Source organism: Triticum dicoccoides, chromosome 3B (genome assembly GCF_002162155.2).
Source record: "Triticum dicoccoides isolate Atlit2015 ecotype Zavitan chromosome 3B, WEW_v2.0, whole genome shotgun sequence".
NCBI lineage: Eukaryota > Viridiplantae > Streptophyta > Magnoliopsida > Poales > Poaceae > Triticum > Triticum dicoccoides.
This window is the reverse complement of record NC_041385.1, coordinates 863,381,172-863,393,321: the sequence shown is the minus strand read 5'-3', so window position 1 is coordinate 863,393,321 and position 12,150 is coordinate 863,381,172.

The window sequence follows — 12,150 nt, the reverse complement described above, 5'->3', positions numbered from 1 at the left end:
CAGTAATTATACTATATATATATATCTCCCGGTGTGACAGCAGCAGTCCACACAAGTCATTCACCATCCCATCTCCATCAAGCTCCAACAACACCATGCCTCGACCCATGCCTCCACACATGCTAATGGTGGGGAGCCAACTAGTTGCTGCCGCCACCGCCATCTTCGCCTTGCCCCACATGGCAGTCGCTCCTCTCCAGACGCCCGGGAGAAAGGCGAAGCTGTCTTTGTCTGCGGCTTCGTTTTTTCTTTTACTCCAGTGCTTTCTTGGACCTGCTCGCCCTCGCTCCTCGAGCTCCTTGGTCCGCTATGGCGCGTGGGTAGCTTACCATGCCCCTTTCTACCTTGCTACCTATGCCGCAGGCAACTTATGTCTGCTCTCCTCCCATGAGGAGTTGGACATCCTGGCGTGGGGAATTGTCTTGTTTCAGGCCCTGCATCCCATGCCGCCCATGGTGGCCTATTATAGAGGCGATTATGACCATATGTGGAAGAAGATGAACAGTGTCAAGTCTCTTTGTTTTTTGGGGACCACCTTCCATACGGTTTATGTGACAAAGACGTGCACGGTGATGTCCTCTGTGCTTTTGCTGGCCTATGTACTTTATTGGACTTCTGCCCAGAGGGTGTTTCTTCCACTACATCTGTCATGGTTGCATAATGATCATGCTCCTGTTCCTGTTGTTATTTCTGATGAAGAAGACTCTGCCAAGACCAAGAGTAATGATGCTGCTGTTTCTGAAGAAGAATACTTGGTGCTCGGTTACAAGTTGTTCCTGAAGATGATGAAACCGTTAGATCAAGAGTGATTTGTTCGTAGAGGGTGGCTTTCATATAAAGGTGATGCAGCTGCTATACGTAAATTCCATACACATATCCAAATAGCATTCCATGTGGTTGAGATACAGTTGGCTTTCTTGTATGCTCAATGCTTCACACCCAACAATACCTAGCAGATGACTGTAATTGACGACATGCTAGATAGCACCGCACTTACATATTATTCCTTGGCTGGTTTGTTTGTATGGCCACTTATACATGGCCTAACACTTACACTGTATAGCCGATCAGGGCTAGTTCTTACAGCGCTGGTACTTGTCCTAGATTGTTTAAGAGGTCTGGTGGCTCTTGATCGTTTTTGGGCATCAGACTGTGGTAAAGCATTGTCGGCACAAAGGAAGACTCAAGGCAAAACAGACCGTCCCACATTTATTGACAACCTCTGCAATGTTACCAGCTGCTTTCCGGAGTTCAACTTCACAGGTAAACAATACTGGCAGGAGATGATTGGTCAGTACTCGCTTCTCCAAGACTACAACCGTGACAACAGATGGAAGGCAGTTGTAGCCCAAGCAGTGGCCATTGCACAGGCAAGATGGTGGCCTTCCATTCATCACCCAAGAGAAGAAGAAGCTGCCAGCCTACCTCAAGATCTCAAGCGGAGGCTCGGACATTCTATTGCCAATGCACATAACCTGGGTATCCGTATGATACCCCAGGAGGAAAGTCATGCCAATACCATCCTAATCTGGCACATCGCAACCTGCTACTTTGATATGCACAAAGATTATTTGGTGCCGGACGACTCCACTTCTCAAGCAAACATTAGCTACCACATTGCAACGAAGTTGTCAAAGTACTGTGCCTACCTGGTGGCATTTCTCCCGGAGTTGCTCCCAGGTGATGCCCGAGCAACTTCAGAAGCTTTTCAGTCCGTCGTGAAGGGTGCCAGGAAGGTTCTAGGAGATCCAGTGGATAAGCACGAGAAGATGAAAACACTGTCTCTTGTTGTTGGTGAACATAGTTCACTGCCAACGTTTGAAGCGGGTGTTGCTCTTGCCAAAGAGCTTCAGGGTAAATTTCCTGCTACAAAAACTGAAGCACAGCAAACTTCACAAGGAATTACAGCACAGAAAAATCCTGAAGAAATTGAAGCACTGTGGAAGGAGCTGGCAGATTTCTGGGTTGGGACCTTGCTCTACATAGCTCCGTGTAACAGCACTGCCAAGCACATCGACATGCTCGCCCAAGGCGGAGAGTTGATCACCCACGTCTGGGCCTTGCTCTACAACACCGGCATGATCGTACGTGCGCCGTCAGCAACCAGGTTGGTTTATAATCATTAACCCACACTGCTTTGGGCCAGCCTGATGCATGATATCTTTTGAGACTTAATTTCCACCTCTGTTTCTCATCCATGTTTGTGTTGTAGTACATTTTTTTCTTCTACTTAATTTCGACCTCTGTTTCTCATACTTCAATTCGTATCTTGTAAACCGCCATCCTGTTTGCCAATAAATTATGTACGCGTGCAGTTGTGTGTGGAGTATGTAATTGATCTATATTTGATTTTATTTCTAGGGAATCTATATCTTCTATGGTCTATGTCTAGATAGCTAGCACTCACTGACTATTTCTCCCCCCTGATTACCATATGTCTCTCAACCTGCAAATATGCCACTTCATCATGACATACATGAAAAAAAAGACCCATCTCAGCGTGCAAGCATACATGAGAAGTTTCATTCTATTGTACATGGACATTGGACCATAAGGCCAAACTTGCATCAGTAGTTCAGTACATGCAGCTTACTGACGGCACTGATTCCATAATTTTCAAGGTAAAAAGAAAGCGAATCAAGATAGCGCATAGGAAGGCACGTGATTCTTACAACATAAGAGATGATAGAGCTTGTCTCTTCACGTGTGTTGGTGTCAGGCTTAATGTGCATCATTGCACATTGCTGTCTGTAATTTGTCTTTAGAAGTTAGTATAAAGCATAAGTTGCAAAAAAGAAAGAGCTGATTATAGAAGGAGGAAAAATCCATCAGTTTCAGATCCGAACTACATTTGATCTGTAGTACCCATTTTAGTGGGTGGCATTAGGTTGTTCCTTTTGAATGTGAAGAGTCGAGTAGAGCTCTATTCTTTGGTTGTTCCTTCTGAATGCAACAGACCTTCTCTCTGTTTCTTTTGTAGGCCTAGTCCATAGAACTCAAGTGTACTCAGCTATAGCAGTATTGTGTGCCTACCCTGAAGTATGTATTCCCCATCAAGACGAAAAAGTACAAATAAAGTTAAAATAATGCCTTCATAATGTCTTCATAAATGTTGTGTGCATTCACATAACCCTGCGATTCTATAGTGACTGTGTGATTAAAATTAGTAAAAGTTGCATCTTTGGATCCGTTTGCAAAAGTTGCATCACCACAACATCATAAATGTTTCTCTCTTCCGAGTGTTAGCTACTGGCGAGCCACTCACGTTGGCGCTGATAGTTCTCATTCAGCTAACACCATACAAGTTAAAATGAACCAAGCTGTTTCTCATTAGTACGTATCCCTCCAAATCAAGACTTGCTTATTAGTATGTGCGACTGTGTGATTAACTGACAAGGACTCGAGTATCATTTAGTAATGTGTGAATGACAGCGTTAACACGCTAGCGCCTTAAACTGACAAGATCATGCAATGATCCTTGTTTCAAAGCGGATGAACCCTTAACACTAATTTCTTCCAGCGCAAATGACACCGCACATCGGTCACTTGCAAGCTACCTCTTGTTCCTCAGCAGCGCTCCAAGGATGAAACGTCAAACGATGAACTCGCTGACATAAACTGCACGTTGCACTCGTACAACCTCCTTGGCATAAGCTGCACGGCATGCGACCGGGTTGACGACGACGACAACAGAACAACGTTATCCTTGCCCAACTCTAGCTCGTACACCACCTTTGCATGGACGGCCACTCGTACAACGTTTTTTATACGAGAACATTTCTCAAATTTTATGAACATTTTTGCTAATTGAAGAATATTTCAAATTCGGGAATATGTATCACATTTGTGAATTTTTTTTTGAATTCGCCGAGATGTTATAGTCAGTTTTTTCTGAGATTAGTGAATTCAGTACTTCAACTGTTCCGGCGTCAACTTTAATGATACACAAGACCCAATGAAATCTGCATGCACACACGTTTGCATGTCTTAATTAAGCGGCATATGTAAGCAAAAACATGTAGCTAGCTAGTAGGCAAAAATAGAGAATTTGTAGTACAAGACAGTGTGACTCACTGGAAGTTGTAAGGAAGTAGTATATCTTCATTGTATTTGAGGCGCTTCAAGAATTCTAGCATGCTGTCCTCTACGTCCTTTTGATGACGTGCATCTATTTTCCATGTGTATTCATTAACGGTGTTTGGGTCAATGAACCCAATGCCATAGCGTTCACCTTTTCTCATTTCATACATCTTCATCCTGCATATAATACCACAGAAAAGAATATAGTGAGGATAATTACAGGTAATGATTGATCAAAAGGATCACTACAGCTAGCTTGAGACTTAAATTACAGAAAGAAATCACTTACAGACAATAGCAACTGACGATAGATTTGTCGACTGCGTCTTGATTGTATAACTGAAACAGTTCAGAATACTCAACGGACACAGCTTTCTCATGGTAGTAATGCCCCTCCTTGACATTCACCATGAGGGACACTCCATCGGAAATCTTGGTAATGTTCATGTACCATTGATGCAATTCATACATTCTCGTTGGGAGGTTCTTGACATTGTCTGGTGCGACCAAAGGTTGGCCCCGGACATATTTCCGTTTTATTTCATCCTCTCTAAGCAAAGGCATGGGCTCGATCTCGAGGAGTTGTCCAACAGTGATGTTGAGAACTTCAGCCTGCATTATATGCTCCTCCGTTATTACCACATTGCCCACCTCGGGAACGTGCACTGTTTGCCCATAATAATATTGGGCGCGCGTACTGTCACCTGTTGTTGGCACAACAAGCGAGGGGATCGATTGCGCCGCCTGTTCTCCCAGCTGGGGAATGGTTTTCCCGCATTTTTTGGCAGCTGCTTCTTGTTTGCTCGATCCCGATGTAGACGTGCTCGCCTCCCTTTGTAGACGTGCTCGATTTAACTTCCTGATGTGGCGCTCATAGTCTGTGTCAACAGGCTTGGGAGCTGGTGGTTGAGCCATACGAATGAAGTGGTCAATCATTTCCTCAGGCACTTTCTCCCTTGGCGGCGGTGGCGGTTTCGGTGCAAAATGGGCTTCCACCTCGGTCTTCGATATGGCTGTGATTTCCTCCTCAGACCTGTTATAAGACCTCTGCAGAAGAGGCTTGAGGCTTGGACCACATTTATATCGCTTGCCTCCGCCTGTACTTCCTGTACTACCTCGACTCGTACCGCTACGCACCATAGCTGCGGGGTGTCTCTTCTGCGATTGCTGAGGCGGCGGAGACGGCTGACGGGGCTGAGTTGGACGGGGAGGAGTGGCCTGAGGTTGTGCCGGACTTGGAGGAGGAGTGGACGTCTGACGCTGTGGCGGACTTGGAGGAGGAGGACTGTCCTGACACTTTGCCGGACTTGGAGGAGGAGGAGTGGCCTGACACTTTGCCGGACTTGGTGGACTTGCAGGAGCGGGAGTCTGCTGACTCGGTGGCGGACTTCGACGAGGACTCGGCTGACGCGGTGTCGGTGGCCTTCGAAAGATGATGCAATCCTTTTTCCATAGGATGATACGATGTTTGACCTCTCCGAGAAAGCGCTTGCCGTCACCTCCAGCAATGTCAAGCTGTAGCTTCGAATATGGTGGGTCCACCACCTCATCAACCAAGACACGAGCATAGCCCGCTGGAATCGGGTTGCAATGGAAGGTTGCCTCGGGGGGATTTGTAAAAGCAAAGCCGTCCGCCACCTTCATGGATATGTTCTTCATTTTGACGTGTAGCTCGCAGTTAGTGTTCTCTGTGATGTCATCCACGGGGTATCTACCCAGCATTGTGTCGTCCGGGACGGAACCCACGCTGCTTCTCGGCATGGATGGGCCGGTGCTATCCAATGCTAGATCATCCGCTAGCTGCTGCAGCTGCTGAGACCCCCTTTGATGGGTAAGTGAGTCGATCTGCTCCTGCTGCCGCTGGAATTTGACTACCAATTCCGCTTGACTTGCTTCTAGGCCTTGAAGACGTTCATAGTCCCGCTTCCTCTGCTCCTCCTCCATCTTCCTCTTCTTCTCCTTCGCAATCTTCTTTCTCGCACGGGTTCTGTAGTCGGTGTTCCATTCTGAAAACCCCTCATACCACGGAATAGCGCCCTTGCCTCGTGTTCTTCCCGGGTGTTCAGGATTTCCCAGGGCACGCGTAAGCTCGTCGTTCTCTCTGTTGGGCTGGAACACCCCCGATCGTGCCTCTTCTATTGCAACAAGTATCGCATCGTTGGCTCCCTTCAGACTTGCCCTCGTCGAAACATTGCCTGTCTCCGGGTCCAACTCCCCCCATGCGCATAGAACCAAGTCCTGACCCTGGGGGGCCAGCTCTTAGTAGCCGGAGTGATACCTGCATCCTCCATCTCTTTCTCAGACTTATCCCACTTAGGCATTGCCACCGCATAGCCACCTGGCCCCAGCTTATGGAACTTATCCTTTTTTTCGGCATTCTTCTTGTTTATTCTCGACCGTTCCTTAGCTAATTCCGGATCCTTGAATTTCATGAAATCGTCCCAATGATCACGTTGGTTCTCTAGTGTTCCCTTGAATACTGGAGTCTTCCTTCCTCCCTTGACGTACTTCTTCCATTCACGATTCTTGTGGTTCTTGAATGCAATCGCCATCATCCTAAGAGCAGCCTCCTTGACTTTTTGCACATCTGCTTCTGTGAAATGATCTGGTAGGGTGAAATGTTCCATGAGAGTATCCCAAAGCAGATCTTTTTGATTCTTGTCGACAAAAGTAACATCTGGACGTGGAGCAGCGTCCTCTTTGCCTTTTTGTCTTTTGTCTTTTGCTGGCTCTCTCCATTCTTGAAGGGAGATCGGGAGTTGGTCCTTCACAAGAACTCCGCACTGACGAACGAACTTGTCCGCAATCTTCTTAGGCGCTAATGGTTTGCCAGTACGGCTGCATGCCTCGATATTGTACTTTACGCCCGGCTTCAACTTTTTGTTCGGGCCTTGTTTCGTCATTTTGCCTGAAGATTTGCTCGATCCGGATGGCTGAAAGAACAAAGATCGATTCGTTAATATATCTTCAAGTCATTTAAAACATGTGATGATCACCAGATGCCTGCTTATATAAATATATATACCTCGCCGGTCTTTGTTGTTTCAGGATCAACATGTTCTTCGTCATCGTCATAATCGTAGTTCATGACTTCATCAATTTGGTCGTCGCGATCGAATATCATATCACCCTCTCCGGTGTTGTTTAGAAATTCGGAGCCGTCATAATCTTCTTCATTCTGATTATCATCTGGCCCGCGTATCATATCGAACATGGTCTGTTCTCCCTCTCTGTCGGTATTGTCTGCCATAGCTTTTGTTTAACTAATCCAAAAGAAATATAAAACAATTTAGTATTCAAATTACATCGTCTCAAATAATAGATATAATCTTGAATACATCGTCTAGAATAATAGATATAATCTCGAATACATCGTCTCGAATTTCATATAATATTGAATAGTACATCACTGGCTATTAGCTAATAAAGATCGAATACTACAGAAGAATCTAGGACACTCGCGGTTCCTCTGGCGCGGGCGGTGGACACCCAAAGAGAAGGAACCCTCACAGGATCATAGCTGAAGTGAGATCCCCGAAGAAACTGCCACGTATTGGAGAATCTGCCGCCCTCTAACGCAACCATGTAGCGATGGACGTGCTCGTCCTCCTCCCTGACACGGCGACGTACCACCTCCGACGGGGCCGGGTCCCTCCGCACCGAAATTGGCCCACGCGAACGCCACCAAACGAGATCAGGGTCGACGACGGGACCCGGGGCCGGGTTCCTCATCAAGCGGCGCACCCCTCCAGGCAGCACCTCCCAGTGCCAGCCCGGCGGAGCCCAGTCCCGGACATGGGTCGGCTGGACGTCGTCGCGGACGGGCCGACGGCGAGGATGCGGGCCGGGCATCGTCGAGAACAAATACTAGCTATATGCCCGCAAAAAGTAACATTTTTTTAATGATTGGATTTTGATAACTAAAATTTCTAACATTTCTATATAACACTAATTATGCTAATCTAAATAATCTAAATAACACTGAAATTTCTAACATTTCTAACATTTCTATATAACACTAATTTCTAACTGATTAAACACTAATTATATCCATCTAACATGCATTCATACATATATAATAGTGAAAAAATAATAATCTAAATAATCTAAACTAATTAAACATACAAAATACGTGTGTGTGTACTAATTAAACACTAATTATCTAAACTAATTAAACATACAAAATATAAATAATCTAAACTAATTAAAGACTAATTATCTAAACTAATTAAACATGCTTGTGTGTGTGTGTGTGTACGGGCTCGGGGAGGGCTCACAGCGGGCGAGGGCGACGGCGAGGCGACGGCGAGGCGAGGCGACGGCGAGGCAACGGCGAGACGACGGCCGGGGCGGCGATGGCGGGGACGGCGCGACGGGGACGGGGACGGCGCGACGGGGACAGGGACGGCGCGACGGGGACGGGCCCGGGGCGGCGACGGAGACGAGGGCGGCGACGGGGACGGGGGCGGCGACGAAGACGAGCAGCGACGGAGACGATCGAGGGCGGCGGCGACGGCGACGGAGACGGAAACAGAGGAACGAACAGAGAGGGAAAACGAAATTTTCGCACTCTAGCATATATGGAGGGCACCTTTAGTACCGGTTGGAGCCACCAACCGGTACTAAAGGCCTATTTTGGCCAGGCCAAGCGGCGGGAAGCGACCCCCTTTAGTAACGGGTGGTGGCACAAACCGGTACTAAAGGCCCCCCTTTAGTACCGGTTTGTGCCACGACCCGGTACTAAAGGGGGTGCGCTGGCGCAGGTGCGGTGCGGCAAGTTTAGTCCCACCTCGCTAGTCGAGGGGCTACCGCACTGGTTTATAAGCCCCAGTGCGGTAGCTCTCTCAAGCTCCTCTACTAACCAGGCCTACTGGGCCTACCTGTCCTCTTCGCCTAGTGGGCCTACTGGGCCTTTGCGGGCCTGCATCCTGGCCCAACGAAAGGTTGTGTCGCTAGTCGTATGCAGGCCGCTTTGGCCCAGTAGGCGGGCTTTTTTTTTTCTTAATTTTTTTGCTTTATTTTTTTTGCTTTATTTTTTTTGTTTTATTTATTTTTGAGTTGTTTTTTGCTGTATTTAGAGTTTCTTTGTGAATACCATGCCAACTTTCAACCTTTTCTGAGTTCATTTGAATTGCTTTTCAATTTTAGGGTCATTTAGCTGGAAAAAAATCAGTAAATGCATGAAAAGAATTTGTTTGCACATAAAATTTCTTCGCGTTTCAAATGCCAAAACACATAACTACCCTAACTATTACAGACATTCCCTCCTGGGTGTGAAATACAGAAGAAAGTGATGATACTGAAGCCGATCACATCCCAGATCTTTGGGTGTGAAACTTTTTCTTCGCGTGTGTCCCTTTGCGCCGTAACCATGAAAAATCTTCATCATTTAACGGGATGCTCGGGTCAATATTCACTGTGAATGGAGCAATTTCATCAAACTTTTCATAATCTTCTGACTTGTCTGTCTTGTCATCCACTCCCACGATGTTTCTCTTCCCAGAAAGAACTAGGTGCCGCTTTGGCTCATCGTACGATGCATTCGCTTCCTTATATTTTCTTTTTCTTGGCTTAGTAGACATGTCCTTCACATAGAAAACCTGTGCCACATCATTGGCTAGGACGAATGGTTCGTCTGCATACGCAAGATTGTTGAGATCCACTATTGTCATTCCGTACTGCGGGTCTTCCGTTACCCCGCCTCGTGTCATATTGACCCATTTGCACCGAAACAAAGGGACCTTTAAACCACGTCGATAGTCAAGTTCCCATATGTCCTGTATATAACCATAATATGTTTCCTTTCCCGTCTTGGTTTCTGCATCAAAGCGGACACCACTGTTTTGGTTGGTGCTCTTCTTATCTTGGGCGATCGTGTAAAATGTATTACCATTTATCTCGTACCCTTTGAAAGTCATTATATTCGAAGATGGTAACTGGGACAGCAAGTACAGGTCATCTTCAATAGAGGTGTCATGCATGGTACGTGTCTGCAACCAGTTGGCGAAACTCCTGGTTTGTTCACGTGTAATCCAGTCATCAGACCGCTCTGGGTGTTTGGAGCGTAGCAAATTCTTGTGTTCATCCATATACGGAGCCACCAAGGTGGAATTCTATAGAACTGTGTAGTGTGCTTCAGTGAGAGAATGTCTGTCCATACATATTATTTGTTCCCCTCCTAGCGTGCCTTTTCCATCCAGTCCGCCCTTATGCCGCGATTCAGGAACACCAATCGGCTTAAGGTCAGGAATAAAGTCAATACAAAACACAATGACCTCCTCATTTTGATGGCCCTTGGAGATGCTTCCTTCTGGCCTAGCATGGTTATGAACATATTTCTTTAAGACTCCCATGAACCCCTCAAAGGGGAACATATTGTGTAGAAATACAGGACCGAAAACGTTAATCTCTTCGCATAGGTGAACTAGGACGTGCGTCATGATGTTGAAGAAGGATGGTGGGAACACCAACTCGAAACTAACAAGACATTGCACCAAATCATTCTGTAACCTTGGTATGATTTCTAGATCGATTACCTTCTGAGAGATTGCATTGAGAAATGCACATAGCTTCACAATGGCTAATCGAACGTTTTCCGGTAAAAGCCCCCTCAATGCAACCGGAAGCAGTTGTGTCATAATCACGTGGCAGTCATGAGACTTTAGGTTCTGGAACTTTTTCTCTGCCATGTTTATTATTCCCTTTATATTCGACGAGAAGCTAGACGGCACCTTAATACTGAGCAGGCATTCAAAGAAGATTTCCTTCTCTTCTTTGGTAAGAGCGTAGCTTGCATGACCCTGATGTATGTCGTCTTCTCCGTGCATACGTTGCTGGTCCTCCCGTGCCTCGGGTGTATCTTTTGTCTTCCCATACACGCCCAAGAAGCCAAGCAGGGTCACGCAAAGATTCTTCGTCACGTGCATCACGTCGATTACGGAGCGGACCTCTAGGTCTTTCCAATATGGCAGGTCCCAAAATATAGATTTCTTCTTCCACATGGGTGCGCGTCCGTCCGCGTCCTTCGGAACAGGTTGTCCGCCAGGACCCTTTCCAAATATCACCCTCAAATCCTTGACCATATCATGTACATCAGCACAAGTACGGTGGCGAGGCTTCGTCCGGTGATCCGCCTCACCTTTGAAATGCTTGCCTTTCTTTCTTACGGGATGCCTGCTCGGAAGAAATCGACGATGTCCCAGGTACACATTCTTCTTACAACTATTCAAATATATACTATCGGTATCATTCAAACAGTGCGTGCATCCGCGGTATCCCTTGTTTGTCTGTCCTGAAAGGTTACTGAGAGCAGGCCAATCATTGATGGTCACCAACAACAACGCCTTTAGGTCAAATTCTTCCCCCATGTGCTCATCCCACGCACGTACACCTGTTCCATTCCACAGTTGTAAGAGTTCTTCAACTAATGGCCTTAGGTACACATCAATGTCGTTGCCGGGTTGCTTAGGGCCTTGGATGAGCACTGGCATCATAATGAACTTCCGCTTCATGCACAACCAAGGAGGAAGGTTATACAAACATAGAGTCACAGGCCAGGTGCTATGGTTGCTGCTCTGCTCCCCAAAAGGATTAATGCCATCTGCGCTTAGACCAAACCATACGCTCCTTGCGTCATCTGCAAACTCCTTCCCGTACTTTCTTTCGATTTTTCTCCACTGCGACCCGTAAGCGGGTACTCTCAACTTTCCGTATTTCTTACGGTCTTCTCTATGCCATCTCATCGCCTTGTCATGCTCTTTGTTTTGGAACAAACGTTTCAACCGTGGTATTATAGGAGAATACCACATCACCTTGGCAGGAATCTTCTTCCTGGGCCGCTCGCCCTCGACATCACCAGGCTCATCGCGGCTGATCTTATAGCGCAATGCACGACATACCGGGCAAGCGTTCAAATCCTCGTACTCACCGCGGTAGAGGATGCAATCATTAGGGCATGCATGTATCTTCTGCACCTCTAACCCTAGAGGGCAGACAACCTTCTTTGCTTCGTACATACTGTCGGGCAATTCGTTGTCCTTTGGAAGCATATCCTTTATCATTACCATCAAC